This window comes from Rattus norvegicus, chromosome 18 (genome assembly GCF_021556685.1).
Source record: "Rattus norvegicus strain SHRSP/BbbUtx chromosome 18, alternate assembly SHRSP_T2T, whole genome shotgun sequence".
NCBI classification, from domain to species: domain Eukaryota; kingdom Metazoa; phylum Chordata; class Mammalia; order Rodentia; family Muridae; genus Rattus; species Rattus norvegicus.
The window spans coordinates 2,411,760-2,427,550 of NC_141551.1; the positions used below are offsets into that span (position 1 = coordinate 2,411,760).

Here is a 15,791-nt window from a genome sequence, read left to right on the forward strand (position 1 = left end):
GGTGAGCGCCTGGTGAGGATGTGCAGGGGTGTGGCTCAGGTGAGGGCCTGGTGAGGATGTGCAGGCAGAAGTAAATGTGGAGGAGTGTGGTTCAGTTGACAGAGTGCTTGCCTAACATGCATAAGGCCCGGGTTCCATCTTCAGCACCAAATAAGCCAAACTAGTGGTATACATTTGTAATCTCAGCACGTAGACAGTAGAGGCAGATGATCAAGAGTTCAAGGTCAGCTTTGGCTACATACTAAATTACAAGGGATTGTGTCTCAACAACTAATGCACCAACCAACCAATCCAAACAAACAAACAAACAAACAAACAAACAAACAGGAAATATAACCCTGAAAGAGAGAACTGGACCAGGGAGCAGGCTTGTCAGGCAGAAACACTGCTTACATAAGCCCAACGATCTAAGGTTAATACCTGGAACCCAAGTGGAAAATGCCCGACGAGTGGTACCCCCATGAAATGGGAGGTGGAGACAGAAGCTACGCCCTATGTTTTGTCTTTCTTTCCCCTCCTCCCCTCTTATATATTACAGTAATTAATTAACTAACTAATTAATTAATTAAAACAAAAATAGAACAAGACATGATGGCACACCCTTGTCATCTCAGCACTTGGGTGTCAGAGGCAGGAGGATTACTTCCAATTTTTAGCCAGTCTGGTTCACACAGAAAATTCCAGGCCAGCCAGGACTGCACAGCCAGCCTTTCTTTGTTTCTGTTACTATGATACACACCATGACAACCACAAACAAACAAAAAAAAACAAACAAACAAGCAAATCCACAAAAAAGCAGGTGGGTGGGTATTTTAGTTTGCAGGTCCCAGTCCATCACCAAAGAAGCCAAGGCAGGAACTGAAGCAGAGACCAGGGAGGAAAGCTGCTGCTGGCCTGTTTCCATTGATCCTGTTCACACACGGTCTTCTTAGTCAGCTCTGGGCCACCTGATCAGAAGTGACACCACCCACAATGGGGTAGGCTATCCCACATCAATCATCAAGCTAGACGACGTCCACGGGCCAATTGGATGAACAATTCTTTAATTGAGGATTCCTCTTTCCAGATGTGCCACCACGCCTTGTCTTAACTTCCCTCTCCTCCCCCATAGGCCTTGGAGTTTGGCAATAGGCTCATGTAGCCACAGTCACAATACTCAGAAGGATCTGACTCAGAAGGACCATATGTTCAAAGCCATCCTGAGCTATTTATTAAATTCTAGTCCACACTAGGTTAAAAATCTGAAGAGTGAGTGTGTGCGCGTGTGCACGTGTGCGTGTGCATGTGCTGGTACACATGTGTGGGTGGGTGATGTCTTTGTTTTCTTCCTTTTGAAAATATTTTGTTACCTGCATTTATTTATTTGTGCTTGTTACTAACCCTCTTAGCCTGTTGCTAAGAGTAGATGCCTGAGGCTGGAGAATTTATACACATTTATTTGGAAGCTAGAAAGACCAAGCACATCTAGGGAAGGCCCTCTTGATGCATCATAACCTGTGTAGGGCATTGGCTTTGCTGGTTTGCGTCTCCATCTCATCCATGCCTTCATGGGCACCTGCCGACAGGAGACCGTCTGACCTGAATTGCAGCTCAAGAGACCTCAGCCTGTACCCCTGAACATATGAGTCTGGGAATTCTATTCCTAGAGACACACATGTGGTGGCATCCCTTGGTAATACAATGTTTCTGTGTGAGGGAAGGAAATGGCAAACTTAGGGGCTGGGGAACAACATATGTCTTAATGCGATGTTCCTTCATAAGTGTGTCCTTACTGTGTACCAGGCTCCTGGCCTGGATTCTGAGCAAATCTTGAAGCAGAAGAGACCACCACCTCAGCATTAATGGGCCTGCATTCTAGTATTACATCCTAATGCCACTATTTTGGGCTTCATTTTAATGCCCAACATCTCATTATAATAGTTTTGGCAGACTCAGCCCTGCCTTGGCCCTCACTGTTACATTTGTTTCTGTTGAAAGGTTTTATATTGATGGTAAATTTTCCAGTTAATAGTTTAGAGATTTGGTCTGGAGAGATGGCTCAGTGGTTAAGAGCACCGACTGCTCTTCCTGAGGTCCTGAGTTCAAATCCCAGCAACCACATGGTGGCTCACAACCATCTGTAATAAGATCTGATGCCCCCTTCTGGTGTGTCTGAAGACAGCTACAGTGTACTCATATATAATAAATAAATAAAATATTTTAAAAAAATAGTTTAGAGATTTGATAATTTCTTCTTAGTTAACAGTTATCTTTTGTCTTAAAGGACACAGTTTAGTATAATATTTTTTCTTTTTTCTTTTTTCTTTTGATACATAGTCTCACTATGTTGCCCTGGCAGGCCTGGAATTCACTATATAGACCACACTCATAGAGGTCTGCCTGCTTATGCCTCCAGAGTGCTGGGACTAAAGGTATGTCCCACTGCACTTGGATAAGAAATTTTATAGTAAAACAACCTGCTGATACTTCAAAGTCTCATAACCTCATTTCTTTTATTGGTTGATTTGTTGATTGGTTGATTGATTAGCCTCAGAGATTAGGTTGGCCTCAAACTCAGTATATTGTGGCCAAAGAACACTCTTTGAGCTGACTCCATTGCTTCTATTCCCAAATCCTCCAAGGTCTAAAATCATCATCACCACACCTGCTCAGAGCAACACCAGATAAGGTTTTAAAAATCCTTTTTAATACATCTATTCATTTTGTGTATATGCGCAAACACTCAAATGTATATCCTCAAACATGCACCATAAGGTTTGTATGGAGGTCAGAGGACAGCTTGTGGGAGTCCATCCTTCTGCTGTGGGGTCCCAGTGGTGGAACTCCAGTCTTACCTGTCAAGTAGATTAGATCTGGAATAACACAAACCTCCTGCTCTTTCAAAAGACTCTTCTTGATCTGATCATTTGAAGCAGAAAGATGTATCCTAAAAGTGGGCGGTATTAGCAGGGTGAGGTGGCATAAGCCTTTAATTCCAGTGCTCAGGGAGGCAGAGGTAGGAAGATCTCTAAGTTCAAGGCCAGACTGGCCTGTATAGAGAGTTCCAGGACAGCTGGGGATATACAGAGAAACCCTGTCCAGAAAAAGCAAAGACTACAAATCCACAAAAGTGTCTTTTGGTTGGTTGCAGCCTGGATGATGAGAGGGCAAGCCTATCTCCTGTTCTGCTGCATTCTTGGTTGATATTAGAGCTAGCTTCTCTGGGCTTCCAGTGTGCACTTAAGGACCAGAAGTTCTTCAGGAGTCCTCCATGTCTCTGGTGTCAGGTTGGGACTGTGGAGACATCCAGCATTGTGGACTATTGCCAGGTTCTCAGCTGCTCCAGTATGACATATCCATGGTTGGACTACTCAGACCATATCCTGTAAGACATTCTAATAAATCATATAGAGATTTATTATTATATAATGTTATATACATAATAATTGATAATGTATGTGTTCATCTACATATCTGTCGTCATTCTGTCAGCTCCGTTTCCTTAGACAATAGTGACTAATACATTCAGCTTGGTTAAAGGTGTTATAAACCACCTTTAATTGCTGAACCACCACAACCACCCATTGATTAAGGGTTTTTGGCTTTGTTTGTTATGTAGTCCAGATTGACCTCAAACACTCCTCCTGCCTCCTGCCTCAGCCTCCCAGGTCCTCGGATCACAGGTGTGCATCAACACACTCAGGCCGTTTATGGCATCAAGTGACCCCTGTAGGTTACATTTTCTCCTCTCAAAGGTTTTGTCTCCTGTGTTCTCATCCTGCCTTTAATCAGCTTCCCTCTCTCAAGTCCTGAGCCCTTGATATCTCTTTCCCTTTTTCCTGCCAAGTGGTCCAAACAGTGTACTGGGTATAGAAGACACTCTTACCTCCCCTGAACAAATGAGGAAAATGGCAATCGGTGTTATGGAGGGATTTGCATAAGGGCTCACAGCCTGAGAAAGACAGTGAACTTTCCATGTGTCTCTGGTATTTGAACTCATGACTCAGCAGCTGACTCACATGGGCTTCTGTCTGTTCAGCCTGCTATTTTCACAGAGGTTCTGTACATGCTGAACTCTTGACACTAAGAAGGCCTTTGAAATTTGAAAGCTGAGCAGGGCTGGTGTCACAGGAAGCAGAGTTGGATCTCTGAGTTTGAGACCAGTTTGGTCTATGAATCGAGTTCTAGGACAGCCAGGGCTACACAGAGAAACCCTGTTTTGAAAAAGCAACAACAGGAAAAGAAAAAAGAAAGAAAGCTGAAGGCTGACAGCTTGCTTTATTTATGGATCTACACTGTGGTTTTGGCTAGACTCTAGCGGGGCACTGCTTTATAAATGATGTAACGTTTATACTGTTTTTGTTGGATAATTACATGCCTTTAATTGTGGTGCCATAAACAGAGTAGTAATCTGACTCAGGATGTGCCAGGAGAAGTCATTTGATATCAGGCTATCCTTCGTTCTTCCATAGAGGCCAGAACTATGATCAGAAAGAAGCAACATTGTAATACACAAATGGTATCTGTTGACCAGAGAGCTAGAACGTGATTTTCTTTCTAAGAGATATCCATCTATTCTTAGTTTATGTGCATTATATAGCTCTATACTATACACCACATGCATGAAGTATCCACAAAGGCCAGAAAAGGATGTCAGGTTCCTGGGATAGGATGAAGGAACATGGTTTTGAGTTACTGTATGGGTGTTAGGAACCAAACTTGGGTCCTCTCTGTAAGACAGCCAGTGCTTTTAACTGACTGCTAAGCCATCTCTCCCACCCTGGTCTTCATTGTTGTCGTATTGAGTTGGGATCTTACTATACAGTCCCAGCTGTCCTAGAACTCACCATGTTGACCAGTCCTACCTCAGACTCTCAGAGATCCTCCTGCCTCTGCCTCCCGAGTGCTGGGATAAAAGTGTTCATCATCACTGACCTGCCTTAGTTTCCCATTTTTTAAAGACAGGGCCTCAAGTAACCTCTAACTGGCTACACATGGCTCAATCTCCTAAGTACTGGAATCTATATGTTATAATGTGTTAGATAATTTATAATACTTTACTGCCACCATCTCTCCCCAGGTAAAAGTGCCCTTTTAACACAGCAGCAGACAACTGTGCTGACTCTAATAGGGTCACCACAATTGTCCCTTAAGATATTATTTAGCTTTCTTTAGGCCATGAGAGCTAGAGAGACAAATTATGCCTTTTTAAGTTTATAGTCCTGTTGGGTAGTAATGATACATGCCTTTAATCCCAGCAGTTGGGAGGCAGAAGCATGCAGATCTCTGTTTCCCATCAGACTCGTCTACAGAGTGAGTTCTAGGACAGCCCGGGACACATAGAGAAATCCTGTCTCCGAAAACCAAACCAAACCAAACCAAACCAAACAAAATGAGAAAGGGTCTAACTAAATAATCCCAGTTGACCTAGCTCTATGTAAAGCAGGCTGACCACAGACTTCTAGTGATCCTCCTGCCTCTGCTTTCTTGAATCATGGAAATTACTGGTATCTGCCATGATTTAGTCATTTTTTTCCTCCTAGGGTTTGATCATTTGTGCCTCTTAAAGACTTACTTTTGCCTGGACTTAGGCTTGGAGGTATAGGCTCTCAGTGAGGACAACTGGTGACTCCTGGCGATCTCTTCCCTGGGTTCTTTGTCTTCTTCACTCTCTTGATGAACAGCTTGTCATATACTCCATGTTTGTGTCAGTGAACTCTTCCTTCAGAGCGCTTGTGTTGCGGAACACATGGGATGATGAATCTTAACTGCTTTGGCCCTGGGCTTCTGACCTTCTTTGCTTAGGGCTTTCATATTAGTAGGCATGATATTCCTCAGAGATTTCAGATTCTGTGAGCTCTTTGGGGCCCCAATCACCAAGGCACAGCACTGTCTGTTAGTCCAGGAATGTCCGTCTCTCCCTTTTCTGTAATTACCAAGGTGAGAACACTCAGGTTGCCAACCATCTACTTGAGTCACTACTACCTTAATTACTTTACATCAGATTTTCTTGTTTGTTTTGTGATGCTAGGCGTTAAAGTAAGGTCCTGGAGCATGCTAAGTGTGTGTTCCACCACTGTGTACTCCCTGTACTAGAAAATTCTGATACCTTTTAGGATAAATGAAGACATGAATTTGGGCAATAAATAAATGATGCTTAGTAACTACTCTGTCCTCACACTGTCCCGGTTGAGAACAGAAGGTTTCCATCCTTGGTTACCACTTGTAGTTTATGTTCTTTGGTTTTGCTCACTTATCTTCATGGGCAGAAAATAAGGTATTTAGAAAGCATCTTCCAACCGGATGTAGATCGCTCCTGAGAGACACAGCCAGAATATGGCAAATACATAGGCGAATGCCAGCAGCAAACCACTGAACTGAGAATAGGACCCCCGTTGAAGGAATCAGAGAAAGGACTGGAAGAGCTTGAAGGGGCTTGAGACCCCATATGAACAACAATGTCAAGCAACCAGAGCTTCCAGGGACTAAGCCACTACCTAAAGACTATACATGGACTGACCCTGGACTCTGACCTCATAGGTAGCAATGAATATCCTAGTAAGAGCACCAGTGGAAGGGGAAGCCCTTGGTCCTGCCAAGACTGAACCCCCAGTGAATGGGATTGTTGGGGGGAGGGCGGTAATGGGAGGAGGATGGGGAGAGGAACACCCATAGAGAAGGGGAGAGGAAGGGGTTAGGGGGATGTTGGCCTGGAAACTGGGAAAGGGAATAACACTCGAAATGTAAATAAGATATACCCAATTTAATAAAGATGGAAAAAAATCAAATAAAAAAAGAAAGAAAGAAAGAAAGAAAGAAAGTATCTTCCAATCAGAAGACATTTCAGTGGTTTGGAAACCTGAGTCTAAGCTAACTGTTTAGTTTAACATTTAAATTCGTATTGAACCTGACAGGGATTGAAGAGCCAGGCCAGATACGTACATACCTGTCTCTGAGAAGCCTATAGAATGGCATAGGGCAAGTAGGACCCTAGTCATCAGTCCATGATGAGTGTGTATGTGAAGCAATATTTTTATCATTTTATGGACAGAGCAACTAAGGCACCTTGAGGTTAAGTGTGTCGGCCTTGAGTCCATTGCTATTCAGTAGATTTAGGAGATCCAGTTTTCAGGGCAGCTTAACCAGCTCTGCATGTGCAAGCTCAGGTCTTTCACTTCCCTACCCCCAAATCTCTGATAATCTGTCTCAGGAAAGGAGCTGAGGTTTGCTGGAAGAGCAGAGGGGGCCAGGACATTCCCTGTCCCCTTGGACTAGCTGCTGCTTGTGATCCCTGGAGGCTTCTGTCCACGAGGATTCAATCAGCCTCAGCTGGCTGGCCTGGGCGGAGGCAGGACTGTCAGTCTTGGGAAGCTGCAAGCACTCAGGGTCTTGAACTTTATCAGGTTTGAATGTGTGATTGTGAAAGTAAAGAGCAGAGAAATGACAGCACTCAGTAAATCAAACCGAGAGAAGATCTGGGCTGTCAAAGACCAGAGGAAAGCAGTCTCTGGGCCCACATGGGGCCAGCTGCCTGCGAGAAGGAGAGGGAGACTAGCCCACTATGGCTCTGCCTCTGTGCATCTCTTTCACTGTCTCCTTATCTAGGGAACAGGATTCTTCTTGTTTTTGAATACACATTGGAAGGAGGGGGAAGAGCAGGGCCAGAGAGAAAACAAGTGAAGAAATCTAGAGTGTTCTCTGTTCTATAATGTGTTTCAGGTAAAACACTTGCCTAGCTTGCAGGAGGCCCTGGCTTCTAACTCCAGCCTGAAATAAAGAAAAATAAAAGGTGTTGGGGGAGGGAGTGAGGGAGGGAGGGAGAAAACAATGAAAAAAATCAAACTGGGATAAATCTGCAATACTAACTGAAAGGTAAAAATCTTGAGAGAAGTGCAGGATTGGTTACACGTAGACCAATTTAAATTGGTTCTTTTAAGCCCCTAATATTAGCACCAATCTCCTAGGTTGCCCTTCTTAATGGCTGAGTACTAATTCCCTTCTATTTCCACAGTGGAGATGGCAGGCAGGGCTGCTGTGGAGGACTGGGATTTTTTTTTTTTTTTTGAGAAGCTTCCAGATTGCTATCTTGGTTCTGCAGAAGATGTTGGAGTCTGCTGCTTGCATTTGCAAAGGGGAGAACAAGGAATGTTTCCTCTTCAAAGGCACCAAAAGCCAGCAAAGGACCTATGTTTGTCTCACCCTCTACCCCTTTCCCTACCATAATGCAATAAATAAAGTCCTGGTGCTGGTACACAGAGGGCTCAAGACACCCCCTCCCCAAGTCAAATGGGAGTACTTCCCTGGGAATTCACCTAGTACAGGGGCGATTAGGTCACATGTAAAGTTGAAATTTTGGGCAGTATATGTAAGACTATCAGTAATAATTCACAGACCTTACCATGCACAAGAATTACTACCAAAGCTCTTAGTCTTTGCAATGATCCCATAAGGGAGTCCTTCCCTCCCTCTTCCTTTCTCCCTCTCTTCTTTCTTTTTCCTTCCTTCCTTCTAGCCTTCCTTTAATTTTTAAATTATGCTTATGGTTGTATGTGTACACATGTCCCAGCTCATGAGTGGAGGTCATTGGTTCATCCTGTCAGGAAATATCTTTACCCTTCGAGCCATCTTGCCCACGGTGTAGTCTTGTCTGGTCTGAGAACAGGCAGGGTCAGGACACCTTGCCTTGGCATTTTGAAGCTCTGTTTTACAGAAGAAGGAATGGAGAAGTTGGGCAACTTGCTCTCCTCACACAGAAGATAGATGGAGGTATTAGGAAGTGGCACAGTAGTAGCCCCAAGTTCTAGGCTGTCCCAGTGACTCTTACAAAATTCCCTCAGTGTTTAAACTAGAGGAACTCTCAATTTTCCAAAGCCACTTCATGGCCTAGAAGACAACTGCAATCTATGTGCTCTTTCAGAGGAAGACAAAGTTTCCCTAGGCTCCTTCCAAGAAGCTGCCCGTGGCTCTCTCTACAAGAGGTATCAACCTCCTAGACTGACTGTAAACACTTGCAAGCTTGGAGCTGCCCCTCCTTTTTCTTCTCCCTGCAATGCATGCTCCCAGACATGATCTGTTGATGAGTGGCAGGAAGCTGGAGGGCTGCACAGTGGTAGACAAACCCTTTGGTCCTAATTCTCTGCATATTTGCAGCATAGCTGAATAGAGAGGTCATATTTCTGAATAGAAACTTTTTTTGGTTACTATCCTCTCCTGAAATCAAGGACGGTGTCTATCTATAACTTAGCAAATCTCTCAAAAACTCATTTTTCTGTTTTCTTTATTTTTTTTCTTTTCCCCTGCCTGGTCTTTAAAAAAAGGAAAGAAAAGGAAGGATGGAAAAGAAAGAAAGAAAGAAAGAAAGAAAGAAAGAAAGAAAGAAAGAAAGAGCAAGAAAAGGAAAAAAGTGGCAAATGCTATTCAAAAGGAGGAAGGGCTCTGAGGACACAAGTTTAGGACAATGGGGTCCAGATCCCAGGATTCATTGTATCTATGCTCTCAGCTGTTCCCACATCCAAGGAGACCTCAGATCTAGCCCAACCCATGGAGCAGAAAGTACCTTTTCTTTCTAAAGCTTTATTTTCTCCTTCTTCAGAGGCTGGGTTAAAGGGCAAGGCTACACAAGGAGGGTGTTTGGGAAGTAAACTATTTGGAAGGAGTAGGAAAATGGGTGTCTGTAAGTCCACACCCCAGCGTAAGGTGACAGACTTTTGGAAATGAGTCCAGCATTTGCCAGAGTAGACTGAGGGAGCAGCAGAGCTGAGGTCGCCTACCTGGGGACCTCAGACATAATTCTTACCCTCTCAGCCCTTTCCATTCCGAAGCAGCAAAACCTAAGTTATCTGACCATCCCAACTGGCACCCCCTTCCCCCAGGACTTTCAGAGTCCTGAGTCTGGGAAGGGGGGACCCTTGATTTCATCCTTTGAGAGGGAAATGATGGCTTTGGCTGACACACAGCCATGGGCTTCACATAGCCATGCCAGCTGTAATTAATAATGATTATAAACACTGTGTTTGACCAAACTAGCCTTTGAGAGTCTACACCCTTCTTGGGTTCAGTCCAGGGACACATGTCTATCATATCTGCCAGGGGTTCAGTTCTGCTCATGACTCCCAGGAGATACGGGGTGCTTCTGATCCTAAAATGAACCATGGAAAAGGTAGACTGGTATGACTTGGTTTTGCCTTTATTAGTTATTGTGGGGGTGGGGAGGAAGGTAGGACAAGGCTACAAGCACTTGTAATTTTCAATGCTCTACAGGCCTGAGGCTTGGGGGATCATGAGCTCCAGGCCAGCCTGTCATATATAATAGAAGGCTTTGTCTTAAAGGAAAAAAGGATGGGGGGGGGGGTGCAAATTTAAATGGCACTTTGGGTTTGTTTTATTGACCTTGGTTCTTCTGCAAGCCAGGCAGAATGTTTAGGTACCACAGCTTTTGCATCAGGGTTAGGGTTAGTTCCAATGCCCGAACATCCCCAGGCCAGGAGACTCAGAGACAGTGCCTCAGTTGCAGTCACAGGTCGCAATGGACCTTTGAGGTAGTGATCTCAGGGTGTCTGAAGCAAGCAGGCTGCGGAGGGAGGCCGGCGCCGGCATGGAATTTCTTTATCGGGATTCGAGAGCTAAGCCAGCTTCTCGGCTTCTTTAAGGGATCCCAGAGAGACACCTTTCGATCTTTTGTCAGACATCTTGGCCCTTAATAGCTAAATTTATTTGGTTTAAAGCGGTGATGGGAGACGTGGTGAGGGAAGATCTTTCGTCGGTCATTGGGTGGCCCAGATAACAAGCTTTAAGAGAGAGGACAGAAGAAAGTAAAAAGGTTAATGGCTGAGGGTGGGCCGCAGGCGCCCAGCGTGGGGCTTTTAAGGCGACCCTTCCTGGGCCACCCCCTTATCGCCGCTGCGACTTACCGCCGCGTAAGAAGTACATTAAGTCACGTAAACAGCGCGCGGACAGGGATGCCACCTCAGTGACCTTAGCCCACCTCTGCGCTGAGCTGGTGGCTGCCGGCCGGGGTCACCAGAGGCTGCAAGCGCACGGGGCCAGGGTCGGGTCCCGCGTGGGGCTCTATTCCCGCCGCCCGGGACCAGTGCATTAGCCCTGAAGCCCGAGGCCGGGCAAAAAGAGAACCAACACTGAGAATTGGGGCGACCTTCGCTCTTCCGCCATCACCTGATCCTGTCTGGAGCGGCTTTGTTTGTTTATAGGAAAAGAAGAATAAAACGGAGGAAGGGAAGGGAAGAAGTGGGGTAAAAAGAAAGGAAAAAGGACGACGCACCACGAAGGGAGAGAGAAGGTGGAGGGAAAAGGCAAACACAAGTCAAGCGAGTAGCCTGGTAGATGGCTGGCGTTCCGAGTCGGGTAGGACACACTGTCCACACCCTTCTACCGGACATTGGGGAAAATCAGGGAGTCAAGGTGACCCGTATCGTTGGGTGAAAAGAGTCCCTAAGACAGTAAGAAATGTGGTACAATCGACGAGGCTTTATAAATGTGTTATCTTTTTTTTTTTTTTGGTGGTGCGTGAGAATCGAACCTACATCCTTGAACATTAAGCAGTTCACCGGTGAGTTATAGCCTTAGCGTAATATTTTAAAATCTAAAGTTCAAACTATGTTTAACACAGACATTGTATGTGTATATATCTACACTCCTCCCCCACTTTTGAACCGACATTGGAGCAGATAGAAGCTTCGTGAAATGACAGGTAATGAGAGCTCGAGTTTGCAAGGCCAAAGTTGTATAGTGACACGCATCCAGGCCCAGGTCTGCGGTGCCCCCAGGAAGCCGCGCGCCATCGAGTCCCCTAACACCCCTTCCGTTTCAGCCTCAGAGCCCCCGCCCCCTGCCCTATTGGCTGCTGTGATGGGCTAGATTTGAAAGGCGAGTGGTGGTGTGGCCCGGACCAAATAAATGAGCGTAGGGGGAAAGGCCGTCCCCTCTTGAGGCATAGGAAGAAGATTCTGTTCAGAGGGTCTGCTTCTTGGGTCTAAATATTTCTGAGCGAAACGATTCCGTTCAAGACTAGCAAAGTCGGGTAGGGGAAGGCAGGAGGGGACAAGAGAAAAAGAGTTGAAAAGAAAGAGAAACAAAACGAAACAAATACACCAAGGAAGAAACTTCTAGAAGCTATCTCGGGCATGATAGGGACCATTGCTATCTTGGGGCTCCCCCTAGTTTGGTGTGCCTCCCTTCCCTCGGCTCCCCGGATTCTGCTGGCTTCCATTTCCCCGGAGCGGCCAGCCTGAGGCCGGTGGGGGAGGGCTTTGCACTGTGCCTTTGCTGCTGGGCTGGGGTGTCGCCGCCAGAGTCCATGAGTCGGAAAAAAGCAAACCAGAGTCTGCAGGCAGCCTAGATTTTTGTCTTGGTCAACCGGACAGGTTAAATAGTTTTATTTTTACATTAACTGAGATGAAAAAAATATTTGTCTAACGTACTCCTCTTTCGGAAAGTCAGCCTTTAAACATTTTAAAAAGGTGAATGTTGTGGCCCTGAAAAGAAAAGCAATGATCTATCGTTTTTTCTTGTGGTTGGCGGCACTACTAAAATGATTGGGAATGTGGAGGATAAAATTATGGGTCCCTTCACGAGCCACTAGAGCCCGAATGTTGACGTATCTGTCAATAGGGGTCGAGCCCCTCACCTCACTTCCAGAGGCCAGGGCCACCGGTGTTCTCTAGTCTCTGATGCCTAGCGGCGAGAAGGCAGATTAGTAGGGGCTTGCTATTGTTCCAGGAAATTTACGCAGGATAACCTCCCCCCGAACTTAAAAAAAAATATATATATATATATATATGCCATCAACGAAACTACAGGACAGGAACCAGGCTCGCGCCTGAGCTCGATCTCGCTTAGCCTTGAAGGCCGTTCACAGCCAAGACGCCAATTTAGTTAGCCAAGTCATTTATTATTTTATTAGCAAATACGAACTGTAAAAATTGCTTTTAAGAGCAAACTGGAGACGTTATTTCTTAACAATTGGACTCAAATGAAAAACGATGCCGAAGCTTTAATGGATTGCTTACAAATGAACTTCGCTTAAAAATTTACCGGACTTCATGAACTTACCGGACAACCCCAAAGCAAGCCTCTGGAAGCCATGGTGGGAATTGGGCCGGCCGGTGCCAGTCTCTTGTGGTAGTAACTTTCGATCGAACGCGGGTTAAAATTTAAAGCCTTCGAATCCTGCTCCAGTTGCCAGCCTCTCCATTCCAGAGTTTTCTACTTTCAGCCTTTCAGAAAGGCAGTCACACTGAAGCCACAGTGACTAGGGGAGGCATAAAAAGAACATGGTAAACGGTAAACGTGACGCAGTTAGGCAAGAACGGTTTATAGACCACGGTAGCAGGTTTAAAATTCAGAAGTGTTTGGCCGCGATTTACGATGAAGAATGAAAACGGGAGAATTCTTGCTAACTTCCTGGATTCGGAGGCCCCCTCCCCCTCCTCAGTAAGTCCTTTCCTTTCCCTTCTCCCTCAGCGTACAGGTACAGTTCAAGGAAAGATCCCCCTTCTCAACGAGGTCTCTCGAAATCATGTTTTATGGCGTACCTATGTATTCATGTTTCAATCTGCTTGAACCCCTCTCCTTTCTCCAATTGGAAAAACAATAAAAATAAAAATATCAAACAAAACTAAAACAACAACAAAAGAGAGTTCAAATGTTTTCAGAAAGATCTATAGAAAACACTTACTTTAATTTACGTGGGGTGTGCGTGTAAAAATCCACTCCCATAAGAGTGTTTCTCCTGTTCAATTCCCTTCCCGCAGCCTTCCAGTGTCCAGCTTGTCGGGAGAAATCCTCCTTGTGGGCCCGAAGGAATAAGAAGTACACCACTGCGGCTGCCTGGGACAAGCAGTGCGCCACTCGCTGCTGACAGATCCGCACTGATAACCCCGCCAGTGTTCATTTCCAGTCCTTGGCCCGCTAAGAACGGTATCAGTTTGTACACAGTTGTGATAACCATTTGGAGGGAGCGACTAAGGGGTGTGTGTGAGATTGGGGGTGGAGAAATGGTTATTTCTTTCTGGGTCCAGAGAAGGTACCCCGCTCCTACTCAGCGCTTTATCTTGGATTGACCTGAAGTCCAGAGAAAGCTCAGAGTGAACACGACAACCAAACTAGCGTCCTTGGACACCGCAGTGTTTTTCATTCATGATGGTCCCCAGCACCTCATAGATTCAACCTTTCCGTACACCACAACCAAAAGGTTAGCTGGGGTATGTCGTCTCGAACTCTACAAAACCTCCCAGGAATTTATTCTGTAATTTTAAGAGCGGGGCGAGGTAGGGAGTACAAAGGGACACCTTTCCCAGATCGTAGCCTAGATCCCAAACGACCCTCAGGACCTGAGCGTCCCGAAATAGGGTGGGGAAAGTTTAAGGTCGGTTACAAGCAACTGAGCGCCAGGGGGTGGGGGGGGCGTTTAATTTGGAAGGAGGAGCTAGGAGGGCCAGTTGGGCATTTACTCTCAGCCCCCCCCCACCGCTGACTTTGGGGGCGCCCTGACCTAGGAGGTGGCGTGCCCTTCCCTTTGCGGCGGCGGTCAGTGCGGGTCTATGAAGATCCAGCTTCTCCCAAGCCAAGTTTTCCTCCCCCTTCTGCCCCGGGTGTGACTCGTGTGTGTGTGTGTGTGTGTGTGTGTGTGTGTGTGTGTGTGTGTGTGTGTGTTTGTGTGCGCGCGCGCGCGCTTGTGTGCGTGTGTGTAACTGGGGACCCGAGGATGTGTTCCAGCGCTGGATGAATATGGGTCGCTGGCCAGGTCTGGCGTGCTGCTGCCCCTTCCCTAGCTGGGCGCCCCCGGGGCGGACTCGCCCTGACTCTGAGGACAGGGCTAGGAGCTCAGCCCACGCCCGCAGGCTGCCTAGCTCTTATTGTCCGCTAGGGCAGCACTCCCCTCCCCCTGCCCGTCCCCTCCCCACCCGCTTTTTTCTCCTCCCCTGGATCCCTCCTCCTTCTCTTCACCTCCGCACCCAGCAGCTTGTAGAGAGCAGTTCCGACCCACAGCCTGGCACCCTTCGGCGAGCGCTGTTTGTTTAGGGCTCGGTGAGTCCAATCAGGAGCGCAGGCTGCAGTTTTCCGGCAGAGCAGTAAGAGGCGCCTCCTCTCTCCCTTTTATTCACCAGCAGCGACTAGCAGACCCTGGACTCTCGGTCTCCCGCCGGCGCCCTCCGACTCTCTCCGCGTCCCGGAGCACCCTCGGCCGCGGCCGTTCTTCACACACGTCGTTCGCCCGAGGTTCGGCTGCTTCCTTCTTTGTTTACTCCTTCCTCTCCCTTCCAACTCTACGGGCCTCCAGCTCTGTGGCCTTTCCTGGGCTGTGATCGGTTCCGAGGGTGTCCCCTCCTTCGCTCTAGAGGATTGCAGGGACTCCGAGGTTCCTGGGATACTCCGGACCAGCCTCCCCCCTCCGTCCCCCCCTTCCGTGCTTATCTGCCCGCAGCTTATCTCTGAGTTATCACAGCGCCAAGGGGCGGGAGCCTGTAGTCCAGTGGGCAGAGAAACTTCTTTCTTGCTACCTTGCCCGGGTCTGTGTGTTAATTTTAGTGTGGTTATCTCCGATGAGCCTAAGCGATTTGGAAAAGCAGCCCAGTGGAGGCCTGCCTGGCTCCCCACCCCCTCCAAGTCTCCCTGTCATTCTTCCTGCTCTCCCCTTTGGGGTGGCCTCGGCTCTGGGGCGGTCTCACTCCCCTCCCCTCTTGCGTTTCCCCCTCCTTTTCTCTGTGCTCTGCTCCACCCTACTATGTCCAATTCCTGCACGATCTGGCCTTTTCCCCGCTGGGGTTGACCATGGGGGTGGCCCGGGGGGGTGG

The 15,791-nt window shown here is 47.0% G+C and overlaps 1 protein-coding gene and 1 long non-coding RNA gene across 7 annotated transcripts in view; one reads left to right on the top strand and one right to left on the bottom strand.

Annotated features, from left to right (window-relative positions):
• Nucleotides 1-2,664: 2,664 nt before the first annotated feature.
• Nucleotides 2,665-15,627, bottom strand: LOC100909782 (uncharacterized). Of its 6 annotated transcripts, none has more exons than XR_015642747.1 (5): nt 14,944-15,608; nt 13,673-13,905; nt 13,048-13,246; nt 5,555-5,905; nt 2,665-3,374 (listed from the first exon to the last, which is right to left on the bottom strand). It is a non-coding gene; the product is annotated as an uncharacterized LOC100909782 (long non-coding RNA). The 6 variants fall into 6 exon arrangements; XR_015642746.1 differs by having other exon boundaries at nt 13,673-14,058; nt 14,944-15,343; XR_015642748.1 differs by lacking the exon at nt 14,944-15,608 and adding an exon at nt 14,489-14,685.
• Nucleotides 15,121-15,791, top strand: part of Gata6 (GATA binding protein 6) — a 32,095-nt gene continuing 31,424 nt past the window's right edge. Inside the window, exon 1 of the mRNA XM_087592639.1 lies at nt 15,121-15,216. The gene's annotated coding sequence lies outside the window, so the exon portion shown is untranslated. The remainder of the gene's footprint in view (nt 15,217-15,791) is intronic.